General features: G+C 39.8%; 1 protein-coding gene across 1 annotated transcript in view; it reads left to right on the top strand.

The window, feature by feature from the left end:
• SYN2 (synapsin II) overlaps nucleotides 1–15,082 on the top strand; it is a 200,781-nt gene that overhangs the window by 137,607 nt on the left and 48,092 nt on the right. The window lies entirely within an intron of this gene.

The following is a 15,082-nucleotide window of genomic DNA, read 5'->3' as shown; positions in this document are numbered from 1 at the left end:
TGTAAGACATATAAGATGGTAAGATGCAGCAGAATTTGCAAATGTCTAGAGGAAAGATATACCCTGCAACAAGTACAAAAGCCCAAAAGAGATGGTAAATTTATCATGTTTGAGGAATACATTAAAGACAGGGTCGTTTAAATCTAACAAATTTTAGAAATGCATATTATCTTTATCCTATAGATAAAGTTACAGAGAAATAAAGAGCCCAAGTTCAAGTAGTAAATTGAGGATCTGAGACTTAAGCGCAGGTTAATCTGGCTCTTAAAATCCACGCTCTTTCCACTGAGCCCTACCATTGGGCAACTCATTGAAATGCAGCCCATCTGAAGTCTAGATCAAGGTGGCAGCTTATTCAGTAAGAACCTCTTCCCAGCCTCTAGAACAGTGAGAAATAAATGTCTATTGTTTAAGCCCCTAGTCTATGGAATTTTGCTTTAGCAGCCTGAGGAGATAGATATCTGTATCTATATATCTATATCTACATATAGATAACATAAATAGGTAATAAATGCATAGATAATAGGTAATATATATTTCTGCCTTATATCTATACTTCTATCTGTAGATCGTTAGAGAGTATAGAAAGAGATAAGTAAATAGGTAGATAAAGAGAGAAAGATTTGGGACGCCTGGGTGGCTCAGCGGTTGGGCACCTGCTTTCAGCTCAGGTCGTGATCCCAGGATCCGGGATCCAGTCCCGCATTGGGCTCCCTGCATGGAGCCTGCTTCTCTCTCTGCCTATATCTCTACCTCTCTCTCTCAATCTGTGTCTCTCATGAATAAATAAATAAATCTTTTTAAAAAAAGAGAGAAAGATTTATTATAAAGAGTTCACTCACATAGTTATAGAGACTGAGAAGTCCCAAGATCTGTCAGCAAACTGGATACCCTTGAGAGGTGATGGTATCATTTCAGTCCCAGTCTGAAGGCCTAAGCACTAGAACGCTGATGATGTAAAGCTAGCTGATGGACTCAATCTGAGTCCAAAGGCAGAAGACTGATGCCCTAGTCAAAGACAGGCGGAGAGAGTGAATTCTTTCTTACACCATCCTTTTTTTCCTATTCAGGCCTTCAATGGATCAGATTAGGTACACTTACACTGGGGAGGGCAATCTGCTTTACTCAGTTCTGACTCAAATGTTAATGTCATCCAGAAACGCCTTCACAGACACACCCAGAATAATGTTTAGCCAAATATCTGGACATCTGTGGCCCTGTCAAGTTGACACATAAAATTAACTATCCCAAGTATGCTTTGGTTAAGGCAGAGGTGTGTGTGAGAGTGAGTAGTTGGGAAGTAGGGAGGAAATATAAGATATTATGCACCTTCAGAAGGCTTTGATACAGTAGGAAAAGGCATACATAGATGAAAAATCAGTGGATTATACTAAGCTGTGTCTCTCTAAAGTGACAAGTAAATAAGTTTCAGACTAAGCTTTCAGAGGAAAAAGAAACTACCGTAGGAGAGGAAGACAAATTTCATAAAGGAGGCAGAACTTGTTTTGACCTTTGAAGAATGAGGAGAGGTGATTTCTTTTTTTAAACAATAATTTTCAAGTGATCTTTAATAAGTTTTAGGATACATGCAAAGATAATTCATAATATTTATACCAGAAAAGAAAATAGGAAACTGTCTATCCAATTTTATTGAGGCCAGAATAATTTTAGCAATAATTTGGCTAAGAGCAAAGGGAAAATTTACAAATTTAGATTTACTTACTAAATTTACTTACAAATTTAGATGCAATTATTCTCTGTAACATATTGATTCATGGAATCAATTAGGTATCAAAAAGACATTATATAATAAAGTAAGACTTACTTCTGGATCCACTTGATCTTAGCCAAAAGGCTGAGAAACAATTACTTTCTCGGATCCAAAGGTTGGGAAAAAAAAAGAAATAATACAAGTTCCACAAACACTCTTTCTCCCCAAATAATTCTGTGAAGCCAGCATTATTACTTTGATACCAAACCAAAGCCACAAACAAAAGTCCCCAGTAAATATAGATGCAACAATACTTAATAGCATTTTAGCAAATTGGATTCCATAATATATAAAGAGGATCATGTATGATAACTCAATGGAGTTCATCTGAGGAACACAAAGTTCATATAACATTTGAATATCTATCAATGTAATTCACCACAGCAGCAAATGTAATAAGAAAAAATATGATCTCAATAGATGCATAAAAATCCTTTGAGATTACCGTGTGTGTGTGTGTGTGTATGTGTGTGTGTTAAGAACTCTCAGTAGATTTCAGGGTGGTTGGTTGGCTCAGTTCGCTAAGTGTCTGCCTTCTGCTCAGGTCATGATTCCAGGATCCTGGGATTGAGTCCTGCATGGGGCTCTCTGCTCAGTGGGGAGTCTGCTTCTCCATCTACTTCTGCCCCTCCTCCCTGCTTGTGCTCATCTTGTGAACATCTGCCTTTGGCTCTCTCACTTTCTGTCTCTCAAATAAATAAAATCTTTTTTTTTTAGATTTATTTATTTATTTGACAGAGAGAGAAAGAGAGATCACAAGCAGAGGGAGTGGAAGGCAGAGGAAAAGAGAGAAGTAGGTTCCCTGCTGAGCAGGGAGCCCAATGTGAGCTTCGATCCCAGGACCCTGAGATCATGACCCAAGCCAAGGCAAATGCTTAACCAACTGAGCCACCCAGGCACCCCTCAGATAAATAAAATCCTTTTTTTTTTTTTTTTTTTTTTTAATGATAGTCACAGAGAGAGAGAGAGAGGCAGAGACACAGGCAGAGGGAGAAGCAGGCTCCATGCAGGGAGCCCGACATGGGATTCGATCCTGGGTCTCCAGGATCGCGCCCTGGGCCAAAGGCAGGTGCCAAACCATTGCGCCACCCAGGGATCTCAGATAAATAAAATCTTAAAAAAAAAAAAAAAAAAAACTCTTAGCAGATTTCAAGTATACAATACAGTATTGTTACATGATATACATTATATCTCTAAAACTCATTCATCTTGCCTAACTGAAACTTTGGAATCTTTAACCAACATCTCATTTCTCCCTCCTAAGCCCCTGGCAGCACCCTTCTACTCTCTGCTTCTGAGTTTGACTATTTTATATTATGCATGTAAGTGAGATCATGCAGTATTTATCTGTGTCTGGCTTATTTTACTCAGCATAATGTCCTCCAGGTTCATCCATGTTGCAAATGGTAGGATTACCTTTTTAATGGCTGAATAATATTCCATTATATGTATACATCACATTTCCTTTGTCCATTTGTCCACCAGTGGACATTTAGGTTGTTTCCATATCATGGATCTTGTAAGAAAGAGGTAATTTTTTTCCTTTTTTTTTTAAAAAAAGATTTTATAATAAATAAAATCTTATTTATCTCTCAGATAAATATATCTGAGAGAGACAGAGTGGCAAGCGAGGGGAGGAACAGTGGGAGAGGGAGAGAATCCCAAGCAGACTCTGCACTGAGTACAGAGCCCAACACAGCTCAATCTTATGACCCTGAGACCATGACCTAACAGGAAACCAAGAGTCAGACACTCAGCCAACTGAGCTACCTAGGCGCCCCAAAAGAGGTGATTTCTAAGTGGACCGAAGCACAGAGGCAATAGTTTGATGAGAGGTAGTTGAGAAACAGTGTCTTAATGATAGATTGATGTAATAGTACCATTCAGTGTTTGGATGGTGGTAGGACAGGGCTCCTACATATGCTTGTGCAGGTTTTTCACTATACAGGGGTATTTGAATAAGGAAACTAGTGGGGGATGAAACTCAGCTCCACTTTCTTTTTGTCAAGTTAAGTACCCTAGTACAGGAGTGTATCCACCTGGAAGAAGGAGTATCTTTTTTAAAAAATATTTTATTTATTTATTCATGAGAGACACAGAGAGAGGCAGAGACACCGGCAGAGGTAGAAGCAGGCTCCATGCAGGGAGCCCGACATGGGACTCGATCCAGGGTCTCCAGGATCACACCCTGGGCTGAAGGCGGCGCTAAACCGCTGAGCCACCGGGCCGCCCAGGAGTATCTTTTTATAATTCATGCAAAAAGTCTGGAGCTGTCTTGAAGGATGGAAATAGATGAATTTGAAATAGAAGGGTGGGGCCAGATTATAGAGAACATTCCTTTGTATCCAGTTTGCTAAAAAGGGATGGAAATATGCAGCTTTGATGGTAGTAGTAATTGTGATTATGATTTGTGACCCTATGCTGGAGTTAAACCTAGAGATTTGTCAATGCTAGGAATCATGTTCATCTAGCATGAAATAAATCAATATCTTTTAAAAAATTATATTTGCTTAATGTTTATCTAAAGTAAACTTCATACTGACCCATTTTGCTCCAAAATCAAATCAGCCTGATTTAATTTTATAAGCCAGTCATGGAAAGAGAATCTGTCCCATGACTCTAAAGCATTCTGTTCTGTAGCTCCACTATAATTACAGACAAATGCATCTAATCTTCCCATCATGTGTTCTGAGTTACAGGATTCTCTTTTTTCTTCTGCATTTGATAATGTTGTTATCTTGTTATACTGCATCATTTAATTATTCCCCAAAATAGAGATCTTCAGAAAATCTGCTCAGAAAAAGTGATTTGGTGTTCCCAAATCAAGTCACAACCAGGGTGCTTACACAGAAATTAGTCGTTTTCAGAGCTTTGAGATTGCTGTTTTCCTTAAGGGGTCTCATCCACCACCTAAGGCTGCTGCAGTCTTCCCACAGATAACTTGAGGAACTTACATATGTAACTCCAGAGAAATTCACTATGTAGGTATCCTCAGAGACCTACAAGCCCAGGATTCTTTCACAACGAGCATTGCTAAACTCTCTGATATTAACCTCCAAATGTCTAGCTATATTCAATTTAATAACTCCATAAACACTTCCTGAGCATCCAGTATGTGTCAAATACTAGGACAGTATTGCAAATGCAAAAAGGAATAGAGCACAGTCCCCACCTGAGGAAGTAAATAATTTCTAAATCTGATCATCAGAAGGACTGAAATTTAATTTTACTAGCCCTGCTACCTTTAATCAAGTCACTTAGTTTCTGAGCCTCATTTTCCTATAAAGCCAATAACATTGAGACAGCTTCCCTATAAGGCATGAAATAACATGAAATAAATAGATTATCTGGGATGAACGACAGTGAAGTCATTCAGTGTTGTCTTTCCCTCCCTCATAACCATCTGTCCCCTTTAGATCCTTACCTTTACAGACCAAAGAAATTATTTCAGTCTTTCCTAAAATCAGGGCCTTTACATTTTGTTTCATTTTTCCCTAGGCCATTTTTGCTTTCATTATGTCATTTGTTTTTAGATAAGTGGACCTAATATACTGGGTCAGAAATATGAAAGTACTATGACTTGTACAAGATGAGGTCAGAGTGGGGACGCCTGGGTGGCTCAGTGGGTGAACACCTCCCTTTGGCCCAGGGCATGATCTTGGAGTCCCGGGATCGAGTCCCATATTGGGCGAGCTCCCTGCATGGAGCCTGCTTCTTCCTCTGTCTGTGTCTCTACCTCACTCTCTCTGTGTCTCTCGTGAATAAATAAATTAAAAAAAAATCTTAAAAAAACAAAAAACAAACAAACAAACAAAAAGATGAGGTCAGAGTGTAAGAAAGCCTTACTGTTGGGTTTCCAGTAAACTTTCTTTCTTTCTCTCTTTTTTCAGATCATTTATTTATTTATTCATGAGAGACACAGAGAGGTGGAGACATAGGCAGAGTGATAAGCAGGGTTCCTGCAGCGGGGAGCCTGATGCAGGACTCCATCCCAGGACCCCAAGATCACACCCTGAGCCAAAGGCAGACACTCAACCACTGAGCCACCCAGGTGTCCCTCCAGTAAACTTTCTGATGATACCCAACATCTTTTAACCTTTCACTCTCGCTCTTTCAGTGGTTTGCCTGCGACATCGTACAGAACCGATGTCTTTTTTTTCCCCTGTCATTTCGGTTTCCTTCACCGGATTGTAGTCGAACACTCATGATCCTGTGATAAAATCATTTTCCCCGAATGTGTTTTCTTACACTTAGTCACATTAAAACTCCTCTGCCACTTTTCTGCCCACGTCCACATCTTCTTTCAGTTTATCCCTAATCAGCTTGGCATTTTAATCCCTGGAAGAGCTCAATGCCATCTGCATACTTGGCAGTTTCCCCTTGTACTCCCTTCCAGATCATTTATATGAATGTTAACTAAGACACCATGCAGCTTGCTTTCTATCTAAGAAGGACCTTAGTTGCAGAGCATTTGATTGAACAGCTTAATCACTGAATTCAGGGCACCTGGGTGGCTCAGTGGTTGAACATCTGCCTTTGGCTCAAGGCATGATCCTGGGGTCCTGGGATGGAGTCCTGCATCAGGCTCCCTGCAAGGAGCCTGCTTCTCCCTCTGCCTATGTTTCTGCCTCTTTCTCTGTGTCTCTTGTGAATAAATAAATAAAATCTTTTAAAAAAAATCACTGAATTCATATCAAGGAGTAGCCACATAACTTTTTATCCAGAAAAGTGTTCACTTATTCCTGTTGTTTGCTTCTTATTCCTAAACCAATTATCCATAACAGACATATCTCTCCACATATGGAAAGAAAGTTATATGGTTCGTGAATTAGAAAACAAGTCCGAATTTGAGTGAAGAATTCCTTTACCAATGTTAAGGCCCTACCTGACTATCTTAGGTCTCATTTATATCTCCAGAACATCTTTAGTAGGAGCCCTATACCACTTTCTATGACTTCATTATATCCTCTTAGTTAATATTTTTTTAAACATCTTTTTAAATAACTGTCATTTTCCAGCCAGCTTCAAAGTTCCTAGGCCTAATCAATCAAATGATTGAGTTGCCAGATGAGTGTTACGCAGTTTGTTCTGTACTGGTAAAACCACGTTCTGATATCTAGTTACTGCATCAGCTTCCCAAATGATCCCAAGGCCTGGTGTGGTCCCTCCAGTCTTTCCCACATTCCAGATAAGGTAGTCTCTCAGATTTTAGACACAACTGATTAAGTCACCTCCTGGCTTAATATTTTTGACAGCATTTTTGGAGACAATTGAGAAAATTTGAATATAGACTCAGTAAAGTTGTTAAAAGTATTTGCCAATTATTAAATAACAAATTAACTATTAAAAAGTCATTACCCTAAGATAGGCCAATTTGTAGATGAAAGTAGATTAGAAGTTACCACGGACTGGGGGCAGGGGTAGGTAGGTATGGGCAGTTCTTGCATAATGGCTACAGAGTTTCTATTTGGGAGGATGAAAAAATTTTGGAAATAGTGATGATGATTGCACAGCACTGTGAATGTATTTAATGGCACTGAATTTTATTTTATTTTTTTTTAAATTTTAAAAAATTTTTATTTATTTATGATAGTCACAGAGAGAGAGAGAGAGAGGCAGAGACATAGGCAGAGGGAGAAGCAGGCTCCATGCACCAGGAGCCCGATGTGGGATTTGATCCCAGGTCTCCAGGATCGCGCCCTGGGCCAAAGGTAGGCGCCAAACCGCTGCGCCACCCAGGGATCCCCTGGCACTGAATTTTAGACTTAAAAATGGTTAAAGTGGCAAATTTTCTATATATTTTGTTACGTTAAAAAAACAAATCACCACCCAGTTAGAGGTAGTACTTAAAATTTTATAGAAGGAATGACATGATATTTGGGATTTGTTTTAAAATGCTCAGACACTTGGGGCAGCCTGGGTGGCTCAGAGGTTTAGCGCCGCCTTCAGCCCAGGGCATGATCCTGGAGACCTGGGCTCAAGTCCCACGTCACACTCCCTGCATGGAGCCTGCTTCTCCCTTTGCCTGTGTCTCTGCCTCTCTCTCTCTCTCTCTCTCTCAAATAAATAAAATCTTAAAAATAAAAAATATATTTAAAAAATAAAAATAAAATGCTCAGACAATAGTCTCAACAACAGTGACGGCGATAGATGGAAAAGATTGGCAAAATGTTGATAACTATTGAGGGTAGTTTTTTCATAATAAAAACATTTAAAAAAAATTTTGGAAGCTAGCCATTAAGTCCTAACTATTCAGCCTGACATCTGAACCCTTTGCCAGTTCAATGGTTCCATTTCTTGGGACCTGCAGCTCCCACTGCTCTGCCAACAGTGTCCTTCCCTGAAGTCAGGAGGTCTGCTGCTGTGCTCTGTGTTCAAGTAGCCCCTCTGCCTTTACACTCAGCCATTCAATTCAAGTCTGTTCCTCCTTCTCATGTGGCAAATTCCTACTCAACTCTTTAAGACTTAGCTCCCTCTCTGGAGCCTTCCCAGACTTCTGCAGGCAAAGAAAACTCCTTTGAGTTCCAAAAGTGCCTTGTTGGTACTCCTGTTACAGCTTATACCCTGTATTTACGTATATACTTCCTGTCTATATTTCTGTTCTCCACAAACCTGTGAGCTTCTTGAAAGTAGAGGGAACTTATTTTTCATCGTACATGTTTCTGTGCTGAATGAAACTTCTGTTGTTTTAGTTGTGTGCTTTAAATAATTTTTAAAGAAAGATTGAAAGTTGGGCATGTGAATACTAGTTATAAAGCTTAAGAGTTGAAAGGGACCTTAGCAATGACCCATTTTGGTAATGGATATCATTCTCCTGTTCTAGATGGTGCTTTCACTACTTGGGAACTGCTAATGCATTTATTACAGTTGCAGCACCTCCCACTGGATACTCAGTAAATTGTTGCTGAACTTACTGACAAATCACAGCCTTTCTTTCTAAAGATTGCAAAAAGCTAAATATCTAGCTTGAGGGACACAGACTTTCTAAAAGAAACAGTGAATTTTCACGCATAGTTAGTCAAAGTGGCAAATAAGCACCTGGGTCAGTGGGATTGGTGGCTATTCAGCAAGCTAAGTGAGTGCGTGAGCTGGGACCACAGCATGTCTGCAGTACACATCTTGCCAGTGGGTGGCGACAGGACCTCACAAACTTCAAGACCAGCCGGCCCAATTTTACCATAGGGTGGGAAATAGGAATCCTCTAGTATTTCTAGTGTGCTTTCTAACTTCTTGATGCCTAGAGATGCTTGACTGGAAGAACAAGCCAGTTAGACGGTGAGTGCCAGAAGCTAAGCACTGTATTAAAGATAAGTATCCAGACCAGTGCCAGGCATTTCCTAGGTGCTAGACTAGTGCCAGAGCTCTAAGAATGCTTGTTAGTGCTTTCATATTCTAGCTTGAGGTTTTTGATCCTTATACAAACCTCAGGCACCTAGGGAGGATTTACACTATAGACTGTTTTTAGGCCCTTTAGTTCCAGTGTGGATGGAGATTAAGAAAAGATTTTTGTGTAGGGAAGGACAGGGAAGAAAGAACATGACACCCTCAGGTGTTCACATATGAGAAGAGAGGAAGAGGCTGGGCCTTTAGAGACAGGCTCAATTCACTGAGTCCTGAAGGTGGCCCCTTCTGGTTTTCTACATTTGTCCAGCCAAAACTATCACTCCTGCCTTGGTGTCCATCAAAAGATGAATGGATAAAGAAGATGTGGTATATGTATACAATGGAATATTACTCAGCCATTAGAAATGACAAATACCCACCATTTGCTTTGACGTGGATGAAACTGGAGGGTATTATGGTGAGCGAAATAAGTCAATCAGAAAAGACAAACATATGGTCTCATTCATTTGGGGAATATAAAAATTAGTGAAAGGGAATAAAGGAGAAAGGAGAGAAAAATGAGTGAAAATATCAATGAGGGTGACAAAACATGAGAGACACCTAACTCTGGGAAACGAACAAGGGGTAGTGGAAAGGGAGGTGGGCGGGGGGTTGGGGTGACTGGCTGATGGGCACTGAGGGGGGCACTTGGCGGGATGAGCACTGGGTATGCTATATGTTGGCAAATTGAACTCCAATAAAAAAAAAATCACTCCTAACATCTCGAGTCAATAAGCAAGCCTTGATTGTGATCTAGGTAAGTACATAGCTCAGTGAAGGAGTTGGAAATTTATAGATATGATCATTATGTTTGTATAGGTCTTAGCTCAAATCATATAAGCTGTCAATAGGACATAATCATTATTTAAAATCATAAATGTTCTGGAAAATCCAGGGCTCACATATGGATGGATGGTCCTTACTCTGAGCATTATTACATAATCCAGTTGTCTGAGCTGAGAGTGGGAGAGGGATGTCCCAGGTTATTGGACAACTGAGTTTGAAAGTTGGTATCAGATGATAATACTATGAGCCAAATATCGTGAGCAGACAATAAATGGGATGAAAGTTCAGAAGAGGAAGAGGCCGTGTTGGCTGTAGTAATAGTAAAACAATAATAATACCTGGTACATAAATGTTTGTTGCATTTTGCTAATAGTACTTCATATTTGCATAGCATTTCAGAGTTTCCAAAACAATTTCATGTCAGTTATTCTCATGTGACTTTATTAAGTCTTCACAACAACATGTGAGTATGGTATTAATAAATGAGGTAAAATACATAAAATACTTGGAATATTGGCTAGTGCATAGTGAATGTTTGCTTCAGTATTACAATTATTATTAACCCTATTTTATACATGAAGAAACTGAGGCTCAGAGAGGCAATACTTGCCCAAAGTCACACAGCTGAAAAGTGGTAGAACTATGCCTGAACCCAACCCCACTAGCTCCTATTTCTAGACCTTTCTCCATTATCCTATGCATAAAACAGGGAAAATTTAAGTTAAGCTTGCCTAAGTTGGGCCAAGTTTTGAGGGAGCCTTAGCAGAGAAGTGCCTGAAATCCTTAGCCTCACAAGCCCTAGTTGGATAGGAATTGGTGAGCATATTCATTGCCTTGAATAAGAAGAGTTAAATCTAGAAGCCTCTACTCATTTTAGCAGTAAGGTGATATGGTTCCTTGACTGGCCCATCAAGGAAGCTGCAAGCCATTAAACCCACATAGATCCTCAGCTGCTAGGCTTGTTAAGAAAATGTTACAATAGAGGGAAATTGACAACACAGGCACCATAGATATTTTTAGTCTGTGCTTCAAGGATGTACATCTAAGGTTCTTTTTAAGATGGAGCAAAGAAGGTGAATTTAGGCTGATTTTACAACACTGCCAGTCAGAAAGTCCTACTCTGAGCCCAGTTTATGTAAGGAACTGTGGGGGTTGGGAGAAGGAGAAGGGAACTAAAGGAGGTGAAGTAACTTTCCCAAACTTTCAAATACTGAGAAGAATGGTATATTTTTCTTGGGGGTGGCATGGGGTAGGGGGCAGTGTTGCAATGTCAATAAAAGCTGTAACTGTGTTCCTTGCACCAACAATTCTGCAATAAATTGTTTATCCTTCTAATGTACAATATGGTAACTATAGTTAATAACACTGTATTGTATACTTGAAATTCTCTAAGAGAGTAGATCTTAAGCATTCTCACCACACACACACAAATGGTAACTATGTGAGGTGACAGATGTGCTAATTAACCTGAGTGTGGTAATCCCATTTCACAAAGTATAGGTAAATTAAGTCATCATAATGTACACTTTATTTTTTTTAAAGATTTTATTTATTTATTTATTCATGAGAGACACAGAGAGAGAGAGAGAGAGGCAGAGACACAGGCAGAGGGAGAAGCAGGCTCCATGCAGGGAGCTCCATGTGGGATTCGATCCTGGGAATCCAGGATCATGCCCCAGGCCAAAGGCAGGCACTACACCGCTGAGCCACCCAGGGATCCCCACAATGTACACTTTAAATACAAACAATTTTTTCAATTATATCTCAGTACAGCTGGAAAAAATATTTATCCTGTGAACACATTCTTTTTTTTCTAGGGATATATATATATAAAGATTTTATTTCTTTTTCATGAGAGACAGAGAGAGAGAGAGAGAGGCAGAGACATAGGCAGAGGGAGAAGCAGCCTCCATGCAGGGAGCCCGATGTGACATTCCGGGATCCAGGCATTCCAGGATCATGCCCTGAGCCAAAGACAGATGCCTAAACCCTGAGCCACCCAGGCGTCCCCCCTCCCCCCCCCCAAAAAATATATATATTTTAAGATTTTATTTATTTATTTGAGACAGAGTGCACAAGCAGTGGGAGCAGCAGAGGGAAAGGGAGAAGCAGACTTCTCGCTGAGCAGGAAGCCTGATGTGGGTCTCAATCCCAGAGTCCTGGGGATCTCTCACATCATCTCTCACATCTCTCACATCTCACATCTTCAACCTGAACCGAAGGCAGATGCTTAGGCAGATACTTAACTGATTGAGCCACCCAGCGCCCCTGGATACATATATTTTTAAGATTTATTTATTTGTTTTAAAGAAGAGGGGGAGGGGCAGAGAGAGAGGGAGAGAGAAAGCACACTCCATCAGCATGAAGCCCAATGCACGGCTTGATCTTAGGACCCTAAGATTATGACCCGTGCTGAAACCAAGAGTCAGAGGCTTAACTGATTGTGCTGCCCAGGAGACACTCCTATGGATATATTCTTAAATGTTATCCATTATAGCATCATTTATAATGGTAAAAACAACACAAAAACTGAAAATCTAAACACTCACCAATATATATTGCTGAAATTACTGTATGACCCTCTAATGGAATTTCATGCAATTATTAAAAAGAAAGAAATCCATCAGTATGTGCTGAAAGCATTTCACTAAGATGTATTTCTGAGTGCAATAAAAATCAAGGTTCAAAAAGGAAGAGTTTATGTAGCATGACGCTATATGTATGTTAGAAGGATATAGGTGCAGACATTTTCCCCACACTGGAAGGATATGCTTGCAACTGATAATTGGGATTATGTGTGATGAAAAAGAAATGGGAATTGAGATACTTATTTTTTATCGTATTCTTTTATGTACTTTTAAAGGTATATTGATTAATTTCACCATATGACCTTTGTGTTTTTGTTGTTGTTTGTTTGTTTTAATTTAAGCCACTGCCTAAGGTCATAGAGCCAGGAAAGGGTACAGCTAGGATTCCCACCTAGACTGTGATTTCAGAGCCCTGTGATTCACAATTCCCCTGGATTCTAACACACTATATCCTAACAGTGCTCTCTTAGTATCAGGATTTTTCATGAAAAAACCTGGAACCTAAATTTCCAAACACTACAGCTAGGAGAATGTGCCGTATTTGCCTGCCATCTTTGACTCCTTTTCCATAAGATTGTGCTCAGCCAACAGAGGTCAGTGACCTGTAGTCAGGAAACACAGACTAAAATTTTCAACAGGACAGATTACCTTAAGGAAAAGGCATTAAGATCATTGGAGAGGTGGGGGCGGGGAAAAGGCATGAAAACAGTATCGTTAGCCAACTTGGTCAATGGGCAGATGCAGGAAGTGGCAGATAAACCAAGCCAGAATCTATAAATATACTTCAACATCAGTGTTTTAAACTCACAAAGTAAGTTAGCAAATTAAAATACTTGGCAACATGTAAGCCAAGATAGATATAAACTCTTAGTTGTAAACTTAGCTCCTATGAACTTTTCTGTGGTTTGGCCATATTATTTTACTTCTTCGGGTTTTAATTTCCCCATCGGTCAAACAGAGAGTACTATCTGCCCCGGCTGTTTCACTAAGTTGTGAGGAACAAATAAGGCAAGGAATGTGCTTTGAAAGTGCAAGGTTTCATACAGAATGAGAGGTTGTTGTTAATGTCTCTGAGACTAACCTCACGGAACAAGAGCTATTTTGAGACAGGAAGCATCAGAAAGCATTGCTGGTAAAAAGGTAGACATATCTCATCAATACAAGAAAGGAACCTCCAGGGTCATTTACTCCATTTCTCCTTTTTAAAGTCCTGGATAAAAGCATACAGAGTCCAAGATCTATAGAGGAGTGATACTCCAGGGTCATTTACTCCATTTCTCCTTTTTAAAGTCCTGGATAAAAGCATACAGAGCCCAAGATCTATAGAGGAGTGATAGTGCCATGTATAGACTATCATGTAAATCCATAAATAAAGAAATAAGAACAGTAGCCAAAGGGACAGGATGGGGTACAGGCCCCTTGCTGGAGGGGATTGCTGAGCTATAAATGTTGAACAGGGTTCTGGAAGCAAGCTGATGAAGCTTAGTGAAGTATTGGGGCAAAGGTTGAGGGATAGTCTTCAGTGATGATGGCTGAGTGCCTCTGAGGAACAATTTGAGGATGGCCAGGGACTTGAATAGGACAAATGACAACTTCCTAGAACGGACTGTTCCAGAACCCAGAGAGGAAAGGAAATAGCCTGGCCTCATCCTGGGTAGTTCACAGGAACCAGGGTGGGAAGTATTTGTAGTGGAACTAGTGCTCGCAACATTAAGTCCCTTTGAGCGGAAGAAGGAAAATGGAGAAAAAAACATGCAGTGCAACACACAAATCAGTTTTTGTAAGGGTGGGAGTGAAGATGGAGAGAATGAATCAGCAGAGGGAGACAGTACTATATAGTCCCAGGAACACAGGACTCAAACTTGGTTGTGAATATTGGCTCTGTCACTAACTTGCCATGTGACCTTAGATAGGCTATTTTTTCCCGAGTCTTGGTTTCCTCATCTCAGAAATGAAGACCTTTATCCCTATATAGTAAGTTGTTATGAGGATTAAATGAGATGTTCTTGAAAGCAATTTTCACACAATTCCTAGAACATGATGCCCAATAAATGTTTATCCCTTTATTTTGGAGAGAGGCTTTTAGAAACCTCCAGTGAAACATAACTAATTTGAAATTTCAAGGCACTGGGAAAGACCAACCTCACTAGCAGGTATAGTGTGGAAAGGCCCTTTTACACATGGAAAACTAGTGTAAGTGGATAGATAAGAAAAATCTTGTGGGAAATGGGGAGATTAAAGGTAAAGTAGGAATGGGTATCAATATAAACATAAACATGGTCCACTGACAAGGGGCTCTGAAGCTCCTGAGGCATTAATGTGAGGTTCCTTTAGATCTGTGACAATATAGGAAAATAATAAGTACTGTATAACTCAGACTGAGTAGTTTTCTTAACTGAAATTCAGAAATACAGTATAGGTTTTCTGTTCAATTATAGTAACTTTCCTCAGCCTCCTAATTTTTAAAATTTCTTTTCCGGTATAATTAACACTTTGTCATTCATTGTCCTTTAATCCTTACTTTGTTGGTTATATTTGCCTCTTAAATTATTAA

Source organism: Canis lupus, chromosome 20, assembly GCF_011100685.1.
Source record: "Canis lupus familiaris isolate Mischka breed German Shepherd chromosome 20, alternate assembly UU_Cfam_GSD_1.0, whole genome shotgun sequence".
Taxonomy (NCBI): Eukaryota; Metazoa; Chordata; class Mammalia; order Carnivora; family Canidae; genus Canis; species Canis lupus.
This window is presented reverse-complemented; position numbering and strand designations above follow the sequence as displayed.